The sequence below is a fragment of the Thamnophis sirtalis genome, unplaced genomic scaffold, assembly GCF_051295495.1.
Source record: "Thamnophis sirtalis isolate CommonGarterSnake01/CBP01778 unplaced genomic scaffold, rThaSir2_p1.2 scaffold_3, whole genome shotgun sequence".
In the NCBI taxonomy this organism is placed as follows: domain Eukaryota; kingdom Metazoa; phylum Chordata; class Lepidosauria; order Squamata; family Natricidae; genus Thamnophis; species Thamnophis sirtalis.
The window spans coordinates 28,205,100-28,222,834 of record NW_028261383.1 but is presented as its reverse complement, the minus strand read 5'-3'; the positions used below and the strand labels follow the sequence as shown (position 1 = coordinate 28,222,834).

The 17,735-nt window shown below is 40.2% G+C and overlaps 1 protein-coding gene across 6 annotated transcripts in view; it reads left to right on the top strand.

The window, feature by feature from the left end:
• The first annotated feature begins 5,273 nt into the window (after window positions 1-5,273).
• PRRC2A (proline rich coiled-coil 2A) overlaps window positions 5,274-17,735 on the top strand; it is a 55,606-nt gene continuing 43,144 nt past the window's right edge. For 4 of the 6 annotated variants that reach the window (XM_087708468.1, XM_014069029.2, XM_014069031.2 and 1 more), the window contains exon 1: window positions 5,275-5,442. The gene's annotated coding sequence lies outside the window, so the exon portion shown is untranslated. Of the gene's footprint in view, window positions 5,443-17,735 lie in introns of all 6 variants that reach the window. The other 2 variants (XM_014069028.2, XM_014069027.2) reach the window with 1 other exon arrangement.

Here is a 17,735-nt window from a genome sequence, read left to right as displayed (position 1 = left end):
CTCGGCTCTTCAAATGCACGTAAAGGTTTATTGTAATTTTAAGCTCCCTACAAAAATCTGAACTACTAACAGTCGAAGCAAATTAGCATTAGGTAAAAGTCAGTGGGATTTAAGGTGGGCTGCAATTAGATCTCTTGTGGGCACAAAGAGATTCAAGACTGATTTTCATACGTTATGAAAATAAAAATAGTTTTTTCAAAAAAAAAGACTGATGACACATTTGACCCCTCCTTCGGGCTCAGCCTGGTCATCTCCTACACCTGTATTGAAAGCTAAGACATTGGAGGATGCCAACCTGGGTAACCCCACGCTAAATTCACTCATAATGCAGAGCATATTATCCACAGCCCAATTAATCTATTCCCATTAAATGAACCAATTAACTTTTTGAACTTGTACCTAGTAACCATGTGGTTGGCTATCAATCAGAATAGAGCTGGAAGGGACCTTGGAGGTCTTCTAGTCCAACCCCCTGCTCAAGCACCCCTATACCAGGGGGTGTCAAACTCAAGGCCCACAGGCCTATCTGGTGCTTAAATCTCAGCCTGGAAATAACAAAGGACCGGCCCACGATGCCTCTGCTGGGCAAAATGGGCCATGGGGGCTGCATGGTGGCCATTTTTGGCCCCCACGGCCTCCTACAGCAGTCTAGCTGCCAATAATGAGTCACAGGGGACATTTTCAACCCCAATGGCCCACTGAAGCAGTCTGGCTTCCGAAAATGGGCTGCTGTGGGAGGGGCACTTTTTATATGTTTCTTTCTCAGCCCCATGCAGTCTATCTTCCTTCCTATTGGCTGCTTTACACACGATTCTTGGTTTCATCCAATTTTAAAAAAATATGGAACAGGCCTAAGAACTGCAAAGAGTTTGCACAAGCTATAAGATTTTTTTTAAATGCAGATTTCATGTGAAAGCAGTTGTTTCTAAATTGTGATTTACTGTGTAAAGCACAACCGGCTGAATTTACCGGAACATACAGAGTCAAAATCAAATCATATTATGACTGGATAGTGTGCCAATGTGGCAGAGAGAAGGCAGCTTTTGTCAGGTATGCATACAACGCAGTGAAGTCAGTGAGATTTTAATTGTGTATCCAGTTGTGGTCCAAATGGACCTGGGAATGTTTCCACACAGCGTGCATATTTTCTGAACCTTTCTAGACATTTAGCAATATATTGGGATGATTTTGTTGTGTTGTACAGTGTTCCACTTTACAATGGATATCAGGAATAAAATGTTAATGTTTTCGAAGAACTCTATTAAAAAATGAAAAATGGGAGTGTCAGCTAAATAGTGGTGGGATTCACTGACCTTCGTTACCGATTCGCAAGTGCGAGTGTGGTCTCTACTTTCAAACATGCCACCTTCTGCGCATGCTCAGAAGGTCGCACATTACGTCGCGGCCGGTGGGCAGAGCCTCCAGCAGCCACCGCTATTGGTTCGCTCAAACCAGTAAGAACTGGCAGAATATCACCACTGCAGCTAAAGTATTATACATAGAGTTAATTAATATTTCAAAGGACAGATTCAACGGGGAAAAGGGAAAGCCGGGTTGATATTGCCCACGCAATAACAAAGAATGTACAATTTTGTTATTTGGGAATGGAGAAATGCCATGAATAAGGCAGATACATGAATAAGACAAAAAAGGAGATATGGATGAATGAGAGGGAAATGAACTGTTCTGTTTAAAAGTATTTTAAGATTCTAAATGTTCATTAATCATTCAACCCAGTAAGTAGAAATAGAATACCCTGGATGTAGTTTAGGTTGTCTTGACTCACATTAGGCTTTGGAACATCTCTGTTCTGCCAATATTGTGCACATATTCAGATCTGCTCCTATACAAAAGAGTCAAGCCTCACAGCGGCTGGGGACTCTACATGTCTTTAATCTCTACATTATGGAATGTGCCCAAAAGTAAATCTCCCTTTGTCTGAAATAGCTGTTTTGTCTTGCAAAGGGAGAAAAAAATGCATCTTGAGCCTGTATCAATCACCCACCCTGACCACGCCCACATCCACCCTGACCACGCCCACAATGACCACACCCACCACGCTGACCCTGGCCCTCCGAGATCAAACACAACCCTGATGTGGCCCTCAATGAATCGGGTTTGACACCCCTGCCCTATACCATTTCAGACAGTCTCTTCCTAAAGGCCTCCAGTGATGAAGCCAACTTTCTGAATGCAAATGGCAAATTGTCCTCACTGTTAGGAAGTTTCTCCTTTATTCCAGGTTGCTTCTCTCCTTGATTAGTTTCCATCCATTGTTTCTTGTCCTGCCTTCTGGTGCTTTGGAATATAAATTAACACCCCCTCTTTGTGGCAGCTTCTCAAATAGTGTCATACTGCTATCATGTCGCCCCAGCCCTTCTTTTCTATAGACTGACTAGTTTGCACTGTGCATAAATACAGCCCAGGTCATGTAAAATTGACACCCAGGAGCATGATTCAGGGTCCACACATAAAGCAAACCAGGGATTTTAAACTTGGCTTGCACAGATAACAAATCCACGCACTACTATTATTTCCAATCATACTCTCTTCAATGAGACAACACCATGTTGGAAGAAACATCCTCCTGGGTTCAGTTCCAAGTGGGGAAAAAGACACTGGATTCATGGAAGTTGCTTGGAAAGAAGGTTTATTGATTAATGACAGGATCACATGGCTTGAGATCCTGGGGGGAAAAAAGGGAAGAGATGCTGAGAATGTCCTGGTTTTATGCCCTCTGTTGGGCTTTGAATTTGAGCTTGTGTTCTGGTTGGTTGTCAGACTCCCATGGAACCATGCGGGGGTTAACTTTGTATGTTGTCTTTTGAGTGCCAGGCATGGTTGACTCTTGCTGGGTGATGATGTAATGAAAAAGCTTTGGGCAATTCCTCCAACAGCTCTGCCTGAAGGAGGTAGATCTTTGTCATGTAGAATAGACTGGCTCAGGCCTCAATGGCCCATTGACAAAAGTGTGAGGGGGGGGGACTGAGTTTCTGCCTCCCTTTTAGGGAGACATATTCTGCCCTTTTAATATTTCCTAAAATAGTTCGTTTTCTTAGGAGAGGGGTGGGTGCTGACTTCCTACAACCGTTAATATCTTTATTCAGAATTTAGGACTTTTTTTCTGAAGCCATTTGAACCCCTTCCACTAACTATGGCAGGAGCCGGGCCTGAGCAAACAGAGTTATTGTTGACATTGTTGTCAACATTGCCCAGGTGAATAGAAGTATATTAGAAACCAAATTATTGAAATATCACTTCGGGTTGAATATTAACCATGGAGTCCTTGGTGCTCTCAGAGCTTGCTTGTTTGCTTGTGGAGATGCCGAATTGATTCCTTTCTCTGCTTTGGAAGAAACATATGAAAGCTATCTAACCATTTCAGATGTCTAACCCTGCCTCGGATGGCCCAATCACATGAAAACACCCCCCCCCCCTCCTTCTTTTAGCAATAGAGTACACTAATAGAAAGAGGCTATGGTTTTCCCAGTTGCAATGTACGGCTGTGAAAGTTGGATCATAAAGGAAGGCTAAGCATAAAAGAATGGAGGCCTTTGAACTATGGTGCTGGAGAAGACTCCTGCGACTCCCTTGGACTGCAAGGCCATCAAACCGGTCAGTCCTAGAGGAGATCAACCCTGACTGCTCTTTAGAAGGCCAAATTCTGAAGAGGAAACTCAAATACTTTGGCCACCTAATGAGAAGGAAGGACTCACTGGAGAAGAACCTAATGCTGGGAAAGATTGAGGGCAAAAGAAGAATGGGACAACAGAGAATGAGGTAGCTGGATTGAGTCACCAAAGCAGTAGGCGTGAGCTTAGATGGACTCCAGAGGACGGTAGAGGACAGGAAGGCCTGGAGGAACGTTGTGTGGGAAGCTATCATTCAGCCCTCTCCCAGAAAAATGAAATATCCTAGGAAATATTGAAAAGGCAGAATATTTCTCTGGATGTGAAAAGAAACATGCTTTAAAAGACAGGATAGTTGCCTGTAGCTTCCTGCCCATTCACACTTTGTCAATAGGCCATTGAGAAGGCCAGGCTAGCCCACTTTACATAATAAAGACTTCTCCACTGCAGCTGCAGGGGGAAGGGATATTACTCAACTCTCCACATGGCATCTGAGAACTCATCTATACCTGGATTCAAAACAGCCTAGAGAGTAGCCCCCTGCATGGCACCATGGGAGTCTGACAACCAATCAGAATACATTTCTTACACAGGAACAGGAAACAGAGAGGTGGGACTAAACAAGGTATAAAAAGCCTAACCCCTATCAAAAGACAAGCTGTCAAGGGATGATAAATGTATGTCTTTTAATAAAGTGGTACATTATACAGGGAGTCCTCCACTTACAATTCATTGAATGATAGTTCAAATTTACAACGGCATTGAAAAAAGGGACTTATGACCGTTTTTCCACACTTACGACCATCGCAGCACCCCCATAGTCTTGTCATCAACATTCACACACTTGGCAACTGGCGGTCGCAGGGTCCCGGGACTCAAGTGATCCCCATTTGCAGCCATCTGACCAGCAAACTCAATGGGGAAGCCAGGTTCACTTAACAATCGTGTTACTGAACGACTGCAGTGATTCACTTTACAACACGTAGCAAGAAAGCTCATAAAAAGGGGGCAAAATTCACCTAAGAACTGTCTCACTTAGCAACAGAAATGTTGGGGGGGGGCTCAATTGTGGTTGTAAGTCCAAGACTACATGTAGTCAAAAAAAGGGGCTTCTAGACCAGTGGTGGCCAATCGGTGGTCCTTGGCACATTGGTAGTCCACGAGAAAATTTTAGAGGTCCGCCGAAAAATTATTTGCATTTTTCATATTGCACTAAATACTATTGATCTTTTTTTTAAAAAAAAAAAACTATTAGTGATCCACAGGATTTAAAATTATGAATTTAGGGGTCCCTGAGGTCCGAAAGGTTGGCGACCCTTGTTCTAGATTACTCCCGATTTTTTTCTCTTGCCACCATAGACACTAACACGTCTCTCATAATGTTCGCCGTTAAATTTAGTTTGCAAAGTATTTTTATTTTTTATTTTTTTTGCAATCCAGAATGAAAAGAACCTTCCGTGCGCCGCAGGCTGTTACGTTCTGACACGGATCTTGTCACGCTATTTAACCCAGGTCCAAAACTCGAGACAACTCCACAATCTGCTTCTCCATTCCTTTCCTCCGGGTTTTCTCCCCTTAGCCCCTCCTCTTACAACAGCGTAAGGGGCGTGGCTTCACGCCGCCGCCGGGGCCTGAGACCCGGATGGCCGTTTAGTCGGTGCTTAGACGCCGAGGCTGCCACATCGGGCCTTGGACAAATTACAAAGCCGGGGGAGGGGGTTAGCGTAATCTGCCTCCATCCTCCGCCTTGGACTCCCTTCCGCCCCCGGGAAGCTCGTATCCGGAAAGAGCGGACCGAGCCCGATCCGACGAGGTGGGTATCGGCCTGGCTCGTTCTCAGCAAGCCTGTTTTTTTCCAGCTCTTTAAGAAAGCGGTATTGGTGCGAGATGGGAGAATAGGTCGGGTTGAGCCGGTAGAACGTTCAGGCCTCCGCCATCTTGTCCCCTGCTTCATCCTTTTCGATAGCTCGAACCAAACCGAATCCGCAGCCATCCGCCTCTCGGGCCCGGCTCTCCTTTCTCCTGAACCGGCCTTGCCCTTCCCGGAGCGTTGCCCCTTGTTGCTGCTGGTGGGTATTTGGCCCCCCGGCCGAGGGCAGCTGGGCGCGTACTTGCTCTCCCCGACGGAGCAACCTCCGAAGGGAGAAGAAAGGATGCTTGCAAAAAGAGAGAGGGAGAGAGAGAGAGAAAGGTCTTCCACCAGGCCTTCTCTCAACCCACCTCTCAAGTGGTTTCTTCCCCCCCCCCCTCGGGCGAAAATCCGCGGGTGGGCGCCGGGGCGTCGCTCAGAAAGGCCGACCCGCAGGCCTATTTTTTTTTTAAACAGCTTCAGAGTTCAGTTATGACCCAGTTTTAAGACAACCCCCCCCCCTCACTCCCTGCTCCATTTTACCACACGGCAGGTAATTCTGGGATGGGGGGGGCTTTGAAGAAGGTGTGACTGAGGGGTATAGGTGGGGAGAGAGAGAAGCTCCAGGGTCTCCCCAGCTGTTTGGAGAACACCCCACACACACATGCACCCCATAATAGTCCAGTAGCCATCATTTGTTGAGTCCCTGAGGGGCTTTTTTAAATTTGTGGGGAGGGGGCAACAAGGTCGGGCCTCTGGAATGGAAGGAAAGGACAAGCCCAAAGATGTCTTTTAGGATTTTTCTCCCCCCCAAAAAACCCCTGGCTGGTTTTAGTATAATTTGACAAAAGGCTCCTCCTGGCCAAAGCCCTAAAACAGAGCTGGGTTTGAGGTTTTTTTTTTAAAAGGGGGTGGGTGGGAGAAAGAGAGAGAGAGAGGCTTTTTTTAAAAAAATGCTTTGCTTTTTATTTCTGAAGGAAGCTGGAAAAGATGTGGGTGTTTCTGTCCTGCTGGCGTTTGAGGATGTGCTTGGGGCTCCCCTTTGTAACCTCGCCATTATTTCCACAAACCATTTTTGCAGGAGGGGGGGAAAAAGGAGGGGTGGAGGATTTTGGATTTTGAAATCCAAAATACCCCTGGGTGGGGGATCAAAAGGAGAGAGAGAGAGAGCAATCCCTTCTACGCCTCCCCCACCCTCCAAAAAAAGCATATTTTACAGTGTAGTGGTGACATTCAGGAGCTGAGATGCTGCTGTTAACAGGGGAGGGAATCAACTGGGGCCTTTGCTATTTTCTTCAAAGAAGAAGCAAAATAATAATAATCAGAAGCTGCTAGAAAATCCAGATAACTGAATGGGAAGGATAGTTGGATTTTTTTTAAAAAAAAAACTGCTCCTCTTGTTTTGTTTTTTAAAAAGCTTGATCATTGCAGTTCCCCTGCAGGATGCGGGCTAAATTGTTTATTTCTTTTCAATCTGATATTTCGGTCTTAACGTTTAAAATATGGAGGAATGGGAAAGGAGGAGGTGTGGCAGGTGTTTTAATAATGATTTAGGCAGGGCTAATATTTGAAGAGATCAACCGTCCAGCTTTTCCACTGCCTGCTTTAATATAGCTGTAAATGTATGTGGGGGTGGGGGTGCTTTTCAGTTTGTCCTCTTAATCGGAAGGTAGTCTTGAGATAATAGTGAAGTTACAGCCATGTTAATTGTGAGATGGGCTGTTGGGTTTACATAAAAGGCTGCTTTATTGCAGTTAAAAATCCAAATCCCGTTTTAAAACCAGGTGCTACAATTCCTTGTGCTGTACTGGGGTGACACTAAGCAGCAGCATGTTAGTATTGGAATGCAAGTATATATTTCCTTAAATCTAGTTAATGGAGAATCTGTTTAGAGAGGATAAATATATCACTTTGTGGGGGGACAGAACTTAAATGAGGGGTGTGCCTTTGGGGAAAGAGAGTGGCTAGTTAATCTAAGTCTTCCGTTTTTTATTGCTTTCTAAACACAAAATCAATTGTTTGAGGGGGAGAATTCCCTTGTCATCTGTGGTTAGATATTAATGGGTCCTTGTGGTATGTGTGTTCCATTTGGAGGGCTTTTTTTTAGTGCCACAGCCAGAATTAATTTAGCTTAAATGCTAAATTTGAATTTCCCATCAGTGTGGCTAGAGGGTGGGTGATGGTAATTCGAGGGTGTATTCTGACACAAAAAGAGCTAATATGGCTTCCTTACATTTTTGAACTGTGATTCTCTTGAATGAGGTATTTTCCAAAATAAAGGGTGCATTTGTGAAACAAGAAGGGTGTCTCCCAAAAAATTGGACTATGGTTAAGCCTAATGTAGCTTTTTGATTAATGCCTTGAAAATCCTTGTTAGGTTTACTGTGCTCAGAAGATTAAAATACATGATTTCAGTGAAATATTTGAAAATGAGACATACAAATCTTGCATTTGGGGCAACTGGGATTTGATATGATTTGCATATCTCTGAATTTCAAACAGTTTCTGATGCTAGTTGTGAGGAAGAGTAAGATTGTGTTCTGTTTCTCACTCCCCTTTTCCTGGTAGTCTTGAATTTCAATATTTACACATGTTTTGGAATTAAATGCAAAGGAAGGGTTTAAAATGAGGCGGTGGCTATTTGTTTCTCTGTTTGGTTCATAAGCAAAATGGTTGTTTCAGAAAGACATTTTTATCCAATGCTTTTCTATTCTAGAAGTGGAATTTAGATTATTGCTTTTTTGTTGAAATTGCATCTACTTTCAGATCTGGGATTATTTTTTATTTATTGTAGAGGGAGGTGCTAATTAAGTATTTGTTAGCATGGTGCTAGTGAAGGGTTTCTTTAAAACATTCCACTAATGCAGTTTTGAGATTCTGCAGATAAATTGAATATATTAATAATTAATGATAGCTGATTCGGTATCAGGGTGCCTTTGAAACAATATTTTTTTCTCCTTTCAACACAGTTAAAATATAATTTAAGTTTTTTATCACTTGAATTATTAAATGTCCAGATTTATAAACTTGCCTAAATAGTAGTTTTCTAATAAATGAATATCCAACTCATTTATGATACATAACTAGCCAGTATTCTAAAAGACAGGGCACAAAGTTGAATAGTATGGGAAAATTATATTCCAGAAATGCTGCATGAATAATGGATAAAAAATTATCAGCTGCTACTAGTAGGAGTGCTATTTTTAAATCTCCATTGGCTTGTTTTCACTCAGGTGCCATTATATCTGGTTGTGCAGTGCTGGGGGAATTGAACATTTTAGCTATGCATTATGTAGTGAAAACACAATGAGGGCTGTGGTATTAGATATCCTTTCAGAAGATTAAGCAGCATGACACAATCTTGTTGAAACATAAATGTAATATTACCTTTAGAATCCTGCCAAAAGAAGAAACAATACTTATTTCTTATGGCTGAAATGCAAAACTGCTTTTGGCATAAAGAAATAGCTGAAATAATTTCCAGGAGATGCATTTCATAATACATATATTCTGTACTTTGCATAGTGAGTTAATATATTAATCTGCATGTTAAATCATTTGCAAACAATTGCCCTGGTAGATTTTGTGTGTATCTCCACAGTCAAAAGCTGCTCTACAGCACTTCAAGGTTTAATCTAACTGTAGATAGATATTAGCAATAATGGTGGTCAACTCTATCTCAGAAGGAGGGCTGTCTTTAGATTCCTTGTTTCCCATTAAATCAGTGCTATTGACAATTACTTGAGTGCATAATAAAAACTTTGGGGTAATAAAACCTAATGTTATTAAATAAGGTAAATGATATTAAACATCATATGTGAAGAGAGGAATAGAGCACCCTTTAAAGCATTTCATTCTATATTGGATCTATTTTTATATTTGGTTTTCATCTTGTTTAGATCTATTTTTGTTGAAAAGAGGCGTCTCAAAATATCTTAGAATCCTAAATAATATTTATTAATTAATTTGAATGTTGGTGATCTAGACTATACCACTGGTAATTAATAGTGCTTAGGATGGTATTTTGATCATAGAGTATTCTTTAGCTATCTATCACTATAGCAACACTACGATCAAATATATAATTGGGATTTAGATGTTAGAGGCCTTGACTGTGATATGTTCCTTGATATTGGATTAATCACCACCAAATTCTTCTGCTATATATTAATTAACCTAAAGTGAAAGACTTGGTTCTGTTTCTCTCTTCCATCTCACTATGCAATTAATTATAACTTAATTATATTTTGAAGTTTGGCATTTGAAGAGGTTAAAGTTCACTGCCAGATTCCTACCCTATGGAATTTGGTTGAGGAACAAATTTCATGTAATTTACTGTTGCACAGGAAGATGTGATAGGCAACAGTTTGGATGTTGAAACAATTTGTCAATGATGCCACCAGCATAGTTAATTTTTGGCAGTAGCTTAGATATATGATGGCCAGGGAAGCTTTGTGTGTGGTCCCATTTAGCTAGCTTTCAGGACCTTGCTGTGTGGGAACTGCTTTAATTTAGTACTGATAAGGAGTACTATATATACTTTTATAGTGCTGCCACATGCAAAAGCAATTGTATCTTTTTTTTTCTCCCTGAAATAGTAGTAGTTTTTTTGTGCCTAGTTTTGTGTGAAAGACCTATGCAATTGTGGTGTTTTGTTGTACACTGGATACAGTTCTACACATGCAGAAGTTCTGTCAAAATCAGATATTTTATGCCAGCTTCTTAGCCACTCAGAGTCACCTCAAACTTGGGGGAATACATTTAGTAATAATAATAAAACTCTTATTTAAAACTGGAACATTTTACTTAGAGTAAATTGATCCAGCAATGTAAAATTTCGGCATTCTTATATTTTTATTCTATGATCCAAACAGAAGTTTTGAAATGTGAGATATAAATGTGAGTGATCTATATTCATTTTACCCCAGCATCATTTTTTTTAAAAATTGCAGTATGGAACACAAACGCAACCCAGTTGGTATGAAATACAGCAGCAGAATGATTAGCAATGGATGATAAAATGTTATGCCATTGTTTTATGATCTGCAGTGGCTGAGTTTAATTTAATGGTCTGCACTATGCTGTAATTTAATTTTGCTTTTTTTTAATTGAGAGGAAAAGTTATGCTATTTCTCATTCTGCTAAAAACAAATATGTGAGCTTTGAGAATTGATGGGACAATGAGCACAGTTGGGTTTCACTTAGTGACTGTTTCACTTAACGGCTGAGTTGCCAGTCCCAATTGTGGTTCCTAAATGTGGATGAGCTATATAGCAAAAAGCCCTATTTTTCCTAATATAAAAGGAAATCAGATGAGAGATAGATGCTGACTCTGTACGCAATTTCTCTTGGCATTGCTTCTATAAAATCATTATTACTACTACTACTACTACTACTACTACTACTACTACTACTACTACTACTATTTGCAGTACTCCGATATGTAGGACTACATTTTTGGCCTTGGCTTGTGGACAGATTGCATTAAAAATAAAAACTTGAAGTTTGCTAAGTTGTGGCAAGATTTTGCAAACTTTCATTGCATGTCCAAGGAGGGCAACATAAGGGAACCCTAACTCCTGTGGCTTAGGTTCAGTGTGGAATGATTCTGGAATAAGTGTAGCTACATGTTTTCAATTAAAATCTAAAGTTTTGATTTAAAATTAGTAATAATATAAAATCTGATTTGAAAATGACATATTCTGTGAAATATTGTAGTTTTTGCATCTTTCAGGATTGAGTCTAGTTTGTATCACAGTTAATATGTAACCAAACATTGGCACAATTACCTCAGCATAATTAAATGTGATTCCCCAGGAAAATATCAGATAGGCTGGGTGATCTAGCAAACACAACTTTCCAAATGCTTTTGATAGACGCCCCTTACATATCTACTATAAACTCAGCAGATGAAAGATAAAACAGTGGAACAGCTTGCCTCCAGAAGTTGTGAAAGCCCCAACACTGGAAATCTTTAGGAAGATGTTGGATAGCCATTTGTCTGAAATGGTGTAGGGTTTCCTGCCTGGGCAGGGGGTTGGACTAGAAGACCTCCAAGGTCCCTTCCAACTCTGCTATTGTATTGTATTGTATTAAAAATATATTTTCTTAAGAGCCAATAATTAGTCAAGGAGTCCTCAACCACAATTGAGTGCAGAAATTTCTGTGGCTAAGCAAAACATTTGTTCAGTGAGTTTTGCCCAATTTTACAATCTTTCTTGCCACAGTTAAGTGAATCACTGCAGTTGTTAAGCTAGTAACACAGTTGTTAAATGAATCTTAAGAGCCGAGGTTAAGAGCCGAGGTGGCGCAGTAATTAGGGTGCAGTACTGCAAGCCACTTCAGCTGACTGCTATCTGCAGTTCAGCGGTTCAAATCTCACCGGCTCAAGGTTGACTCAGCCTTCCATCCTTCCGAGGTGGGTGAAATGAGGACCCAGACTGTGGGGGCAATTTGCTGACTCAATTTGCTAAAAATCTGTAAACGGCTTAGAGAGGGCTGAAAGCCCTATGAAGTGGTATATAAGTCTAATAAATAAATAAATCTGACCTCCCCATTGACTTTGCTCATCAGAAGGTTGCCCCAAGACACTGCAATCGTGATAAATATGAACCAGTTGTCAAGCATACAAATTTTAATCACACATACAAATTTTAATCACATGACATGGGGTTATAGTCATTCCCATGGTCATATGACAATGGCTGTGTGAACAATAGTCATAAGTCACTTTTTTCAGTGCCTTTGTAACTTTGAACAGTCACTACACTGTTAAAAGTCAAGAACTACCTGTAGAATTTAAATAGCGTATTTTTGGACTATAAGACACACCATGATTTTGAACAGGAAAAGTTTTTTAAAAAGGTTTCTGCACTCTGCAGGCCTCCCAAAAGCTCTGCACACCTTGTTATTTTGCAAAAAAAGGGGAGGGAAACATACAGAGCTTGGGGAGCCTCTTAGAGTGCTGCGTGGTGGTGGGGGGCAAAAACAGGCAAAAAATGACCCGTTTTTGGCACACACAAAAAAAAAGGCATGCAGTGGCTTTGGGAGGCTTGTAGAGTACTCCTGAGGACTGAGGGGGCAAAAACAGCCCATTTTTTGCCCTCCCCAGTCCCCAGGAGCACTTTGCAAGCCTCCCAAACCCTTTGCATGTCCATTTTTGCTAAAGGGGCAGGGTTTCAGTAGGCCAAAAATGCTGTATTCAGTATATAAGACGCACCCAGATTTTCACCCTCTTTTTTGAGGGGAAAAAGGTGCATCTTATACTCCGGTAATATAAGATCTCTTAAGGAGAGACTTTTGCTGAAAATCCCAAATAATTATTGGTGGATGGAACCAAAAGGAGCTGTCCTACTTGAAGGATGAATACAAATCTAAAAATTGGAAAAAAATGTGCTTTTTTTTACATTTCTAATTTTCTGTCTCTTTTATGACTTTTATAAATTTTGTTGTAAGCAAAAAAATATATATTAAATGAAATAATACATCTCTAAAATAGTGCCTATATTTCAATAAAAGCAAAAATAAAATACACATTTCCGTCATCTCCCCCCCCCCCCCTTCAAAAAAGTAACCCTTTAATGCAGATATTCTGAAAGAAATCTAAGATAACAGAGACTGCTTAGGGAGAAAAATATTGAAGTTAAGACAGATTTCTGGATTGAAAAATGATTCAGTGTATGTGACAATTAGGAGAAAAACAAGTTCCAAAAAGCCTTCAGAAAACAAATGTTAAATAAAGCTGCCAATATAATAATGCTCTCAGAGGAAGTAATGGGTACAAGCAAACATACTTTGAATATTGCAAACAATACTGAAGTCATATCTTAGACAGGATATTATTGAGTTGGAAAAAATGTACAGATAGTTCTCAATTTACAACCACAATTGGGCTCAGAATTTATGTTGCTTAAGTGAGAATTTTGTTAAGTGAGTTTTGCCTCATTTTACGACTTCTTGCCACATTTGTTAAGTGAATCAATGTAGTTCTTAAATTAGTAACGTGATTGTTAAGTGAATGTGGCTTCCCCATTGACTTTGTTTATCAGAAGGTCGCAAAGGGGGATCACATGTCCCCAGGGCACTGCAACCGTCATAAATACACACCAGCTGTCAATTGTCTGAATGTTAATCACGTGACCATGGGGATGCTGCAATGGCCATATGTGTGGAAAATGGTCATGTCATTTTTTTTCAGTGCCGTTGTAACGTCACTAAATGAACTGTTGTAAGTCGAGGACTATCTGTATACTCAAAACCATGAGGGTAATTGGTAGATTTGGAACAGATGAAAAGGAAGTATTTTTTTTCTGCACAAAGAATGAGGACCAACAACTTAAGATAGTTTTAAAAAGGTATCAAGATCCAGAAGGGTTGGGCTACAGATGGTATTTGTGTAGTATCTCCAGTATTAGAAGCCATAGAAATCTCATTTGAGTTGCTACAGAGCATAAATTAATGTTCTTGCACTCTTTGTGATGAGGAGAATACCAGAACAAATGCTGGATTAAATAGTTTTACTTTTTTAAAAAGTTTTCAGGTTTGTTCTGATCCAATAGGGGTATATTTGCTTGTGATATTCGAATGACAGTCAGAAACCCTAGTATTTGAGATGTCCTGTAAGAATATTAAAATTACTTTGTTTCATCTGTCCACCCACACATATTTTACACTGTTGTGCCTCTTCAAAAAAGTAATCTCATACTAGTCCACCTGTGCTTTATCTTTCCAATATTTTTTTTTGCAGTAGTGCTTCACAATATGCTACTTTAACAACACACACACACACACACACCAATTCATTTATAACATTACTTTTATTTGCCGGAAGATGAGCTAACCCCATCACTATCAAATTAACAGGTGGTGTATGAATAAAAAGTTAATTTGTGCTATTTACAGGATGCAATAATAAGAATGAACATTCCCAAGCATATGCAGTTTGCATAATGTGTGGAATATTTGAGTTCATTCCTATAACAGCAGCCAAAATAGAGCAAATTAAAGAGAATGTAAAGGACGTTGAAAAAGGAGGAGCTTCATGAAGCTGAAGTGATTATTTTCAAACTGTCCAATCGCCATGAGTACTAATAAGTTACTTATATAATCAAGATCGAACATTTGAAGAAATTCAGCTTTTCATATGGGAAATCTAGGAGGAAAGATTTTCAACTACAGGAAGAACAACAGCTCTTCTTAAGTTTATTAGCACCCATGGTATATAGCTGCATTCTATGTGAAATCCTTTGAATCTTCTCAAGCCAGAAATTATCTCGTATTCCATACATTTAGCGCTGCCATAATTACCTCATCTTGTGACTACCAAGTGTAGCTGCTAATGTGAGGATCCTTTCACATTGATTAACAATGTATTTCTTTTGGGGAGTAGGTTTGTTTATTTTCTTTTTCAATTGCAAAATTAAGAGTATGTCCAATCTATCAGATTACATCCCTCTTAAATTTGGAGGAAGTCTGTAACTTGATATATGGTAGCTGCCCCCAGGCTTCTGAGCTCCGTTCATTGGTCAGCTGATTTGGGTACTGCCAACTTTTCCCTGGGTGTCTCCTTCCTGGTACGCTGGATTTCTGAAGCAGCTCTCTCTACCTTCATCACCCTTGCAGAAATACGATGACAGCTCATTGACAAAGAACCTGTTTACATCCCTATACGATCCCCTTATCTAAGAGATTGTAAGCTGAAATGACCTCTGCCTCTGATCAGGTGCCCTGGACAGTAATCATTCCTGAGCTAGGGAACTGGTTGCGTACTAGTCTCCCACAAAACAACATCCTACATTAGGACTGAATTTCACCTAATAGCAAGTGGGAAGGGCCACTGCCAATTGCAGAAGTTGAACTTGGTTCAAAAGAGGATTACATGATCCCACGACATTGTAACCATCCTAAATGTGAGTCAGTTGTCCAGCATCCGAATGTAAATCACGTGACCATGGGGATATTGTAATGGTCATAAGTGTGAAAGATACCATAAGTCTCTTTTTTCCATGTTATTGTAACTTTGAACAGTCACTAAGCGAACTGTTGTAAGTCAAGGGCGGCTATCTATACAGGTACTTCTCAATTTATGATCATTCAGAGTTATGATGGACTGTTAAAAAGCTACTTATAACCTACTCTCAGTTATGATTGCTGTCTCCCCCCCCCCCGAGGTCATGTGATTCCATTTCTGGCAGCTGGCTCACATTTACAACTGGTTGCAACATTCTACGGTCATGTGACAGCAATTTGTAATGTTTTTTGCCAGTTTCCAGCAAAAGAAACACATGCCCATTTGGAAGAATAGATTTATAAAAATGATTGTAAAATCAAATCTGGTCATATGGGCCTCAGTTTACATTCAAAATTCCAGATACCCATTGTGTTCATAAGTCAAGGACTATCTATAGGGCAATTGTCCCTACCCTGTCTCTTACTCACTGAGATTGTTATTGTCCATGCTGAAATCTTGCTGAGCAATATTGTTGTGTTGGACTTGTTTCATTACTGTTTCCTGCCAAGTGAAAGTTGAAATGTTTTAGTGTCCCAGACATACTCCTTTGTCCTCCTTTGACCTCAGTCCTGCACCTGTCACTGAGCCCTTGTCCATCAATTCAAGTCAGATCCACTGATCTTAGTATCAGAGAACTAACCAAGGGTGTGCCATTAAAGTGTGCCAAAAGCAACTTAGGAATACTAGTGCTTTGCTACCTCCAATATTGTGGGTTAGGGATAGTATAACTGCAAATCAGTATTGCTTGTATTATTTTTGCTTAAATTGTGTATATATGTGCTTATATACAGCACCTTTAATTTTGTTGTTTAAAATGAACATTTGGAATTGATATGGATAAATAAAAATAGTTGTGCCAAATTCTATGCTGATTTAATTTATAACGATAGAGGAGAAAATCATTTGAGGAAATACAGAATAAAAGTCATTGATTTTATTAGTTTTTGTCTTTTTAAATTTATATTGCCCAAAAAAGGGAGCTGAGCAGTATATAAATTGCAGAAAAATAATTGCATGAATTTTAGGAGGACATACGTACAGATACAATGCACACATTGTACAAAGTACATGATTAATCATATATTTGTAAGGGAAATTACTTTTATTATCATAAGACAAACTGTAGATCCAGAGATATTTTCTGGATTTGGGTGTTGTGCTGAACCAGCAGCCTGCAACCTTTTGAGCATAGGGACCGGTTCCATGGTGAGAATTTTTCCCATGGACCGGAGTGGGGGGCATGGTTTTGCATGCTGCCTGCATCCCATAGGTGGGGCTCAGCTTTTTTGCATGGACCATCAAATATGGTACAAAAATTTTGCTTGGTTATCTCTCAGTGGGTGGACTCTGTGGAATAGATGGGTTGCACAACTGTTTTTCTGATGTAATTTAAGTTTAGATTTTAAAGGTTTAATAAATGATAACTCTAAATGCAGATTTAAATATTAAATTTTGGATTGTAATGTAGGGCTGTTCATAGAAGCTGGGATTTACAGTTGATTTAAAAGAAAGAATGGGATTGAGAATATTCTGTGTTTAGGTTAAAGATCTTTATATGGAGGTACTATTTAATTAGATATTAAATGAAATATCAAATCATTTGTGTCATATCTTTAGTAATTCTGAATTTACATGAATTTCTGTACATGGAACCTCACTTGAATACTGAACCACTGTCTAGTTGGAGAAAGAAATTAGATTCTGCAAATATTTTTTTGTAAAGGAACTCTTGCTAACATGATAGTGTTAAAAGAGGTTTAAAATGAGAATTTATGGGTCGCAACCCCGGAGGACCATAGGACAATTTTGAAATGGCCTTGGGATGCCAGTAAAAGTTTATTTACAAGCACCTAATCATTTTAATTGGTTATTAGCAAATATGCAATTGAATTTGACAATTGCACAGCCAAATATTTCATATTCTTAGTATCTTCCACCACCGTGGCACGACAAAACCGCGCTACGCAAAATAGCGGAGATTAAATCGCGTCACTAAAGTCACGACGTCATCATCGCGCGTCATCACCGCGGGGACAACAGCGCGGTGACAGAAGGGCGTTCTACATGCTTCGTTCTTTGCCTCCAAAGGTAGCCCTCCTCCTCCAGCTGACAGCGGCAGCAGGCACGGGGCAAAGCGGGCTGCCCAGCAGCAGCAGCCCGCGGGAAGGGTCCAGCTCAGCCGCGGAGGGCAGCAGGAAGCCCGCGGGGGGCCCGAGCAGGGCCGCCGACGCTGGCGGCGGAGGAGGAC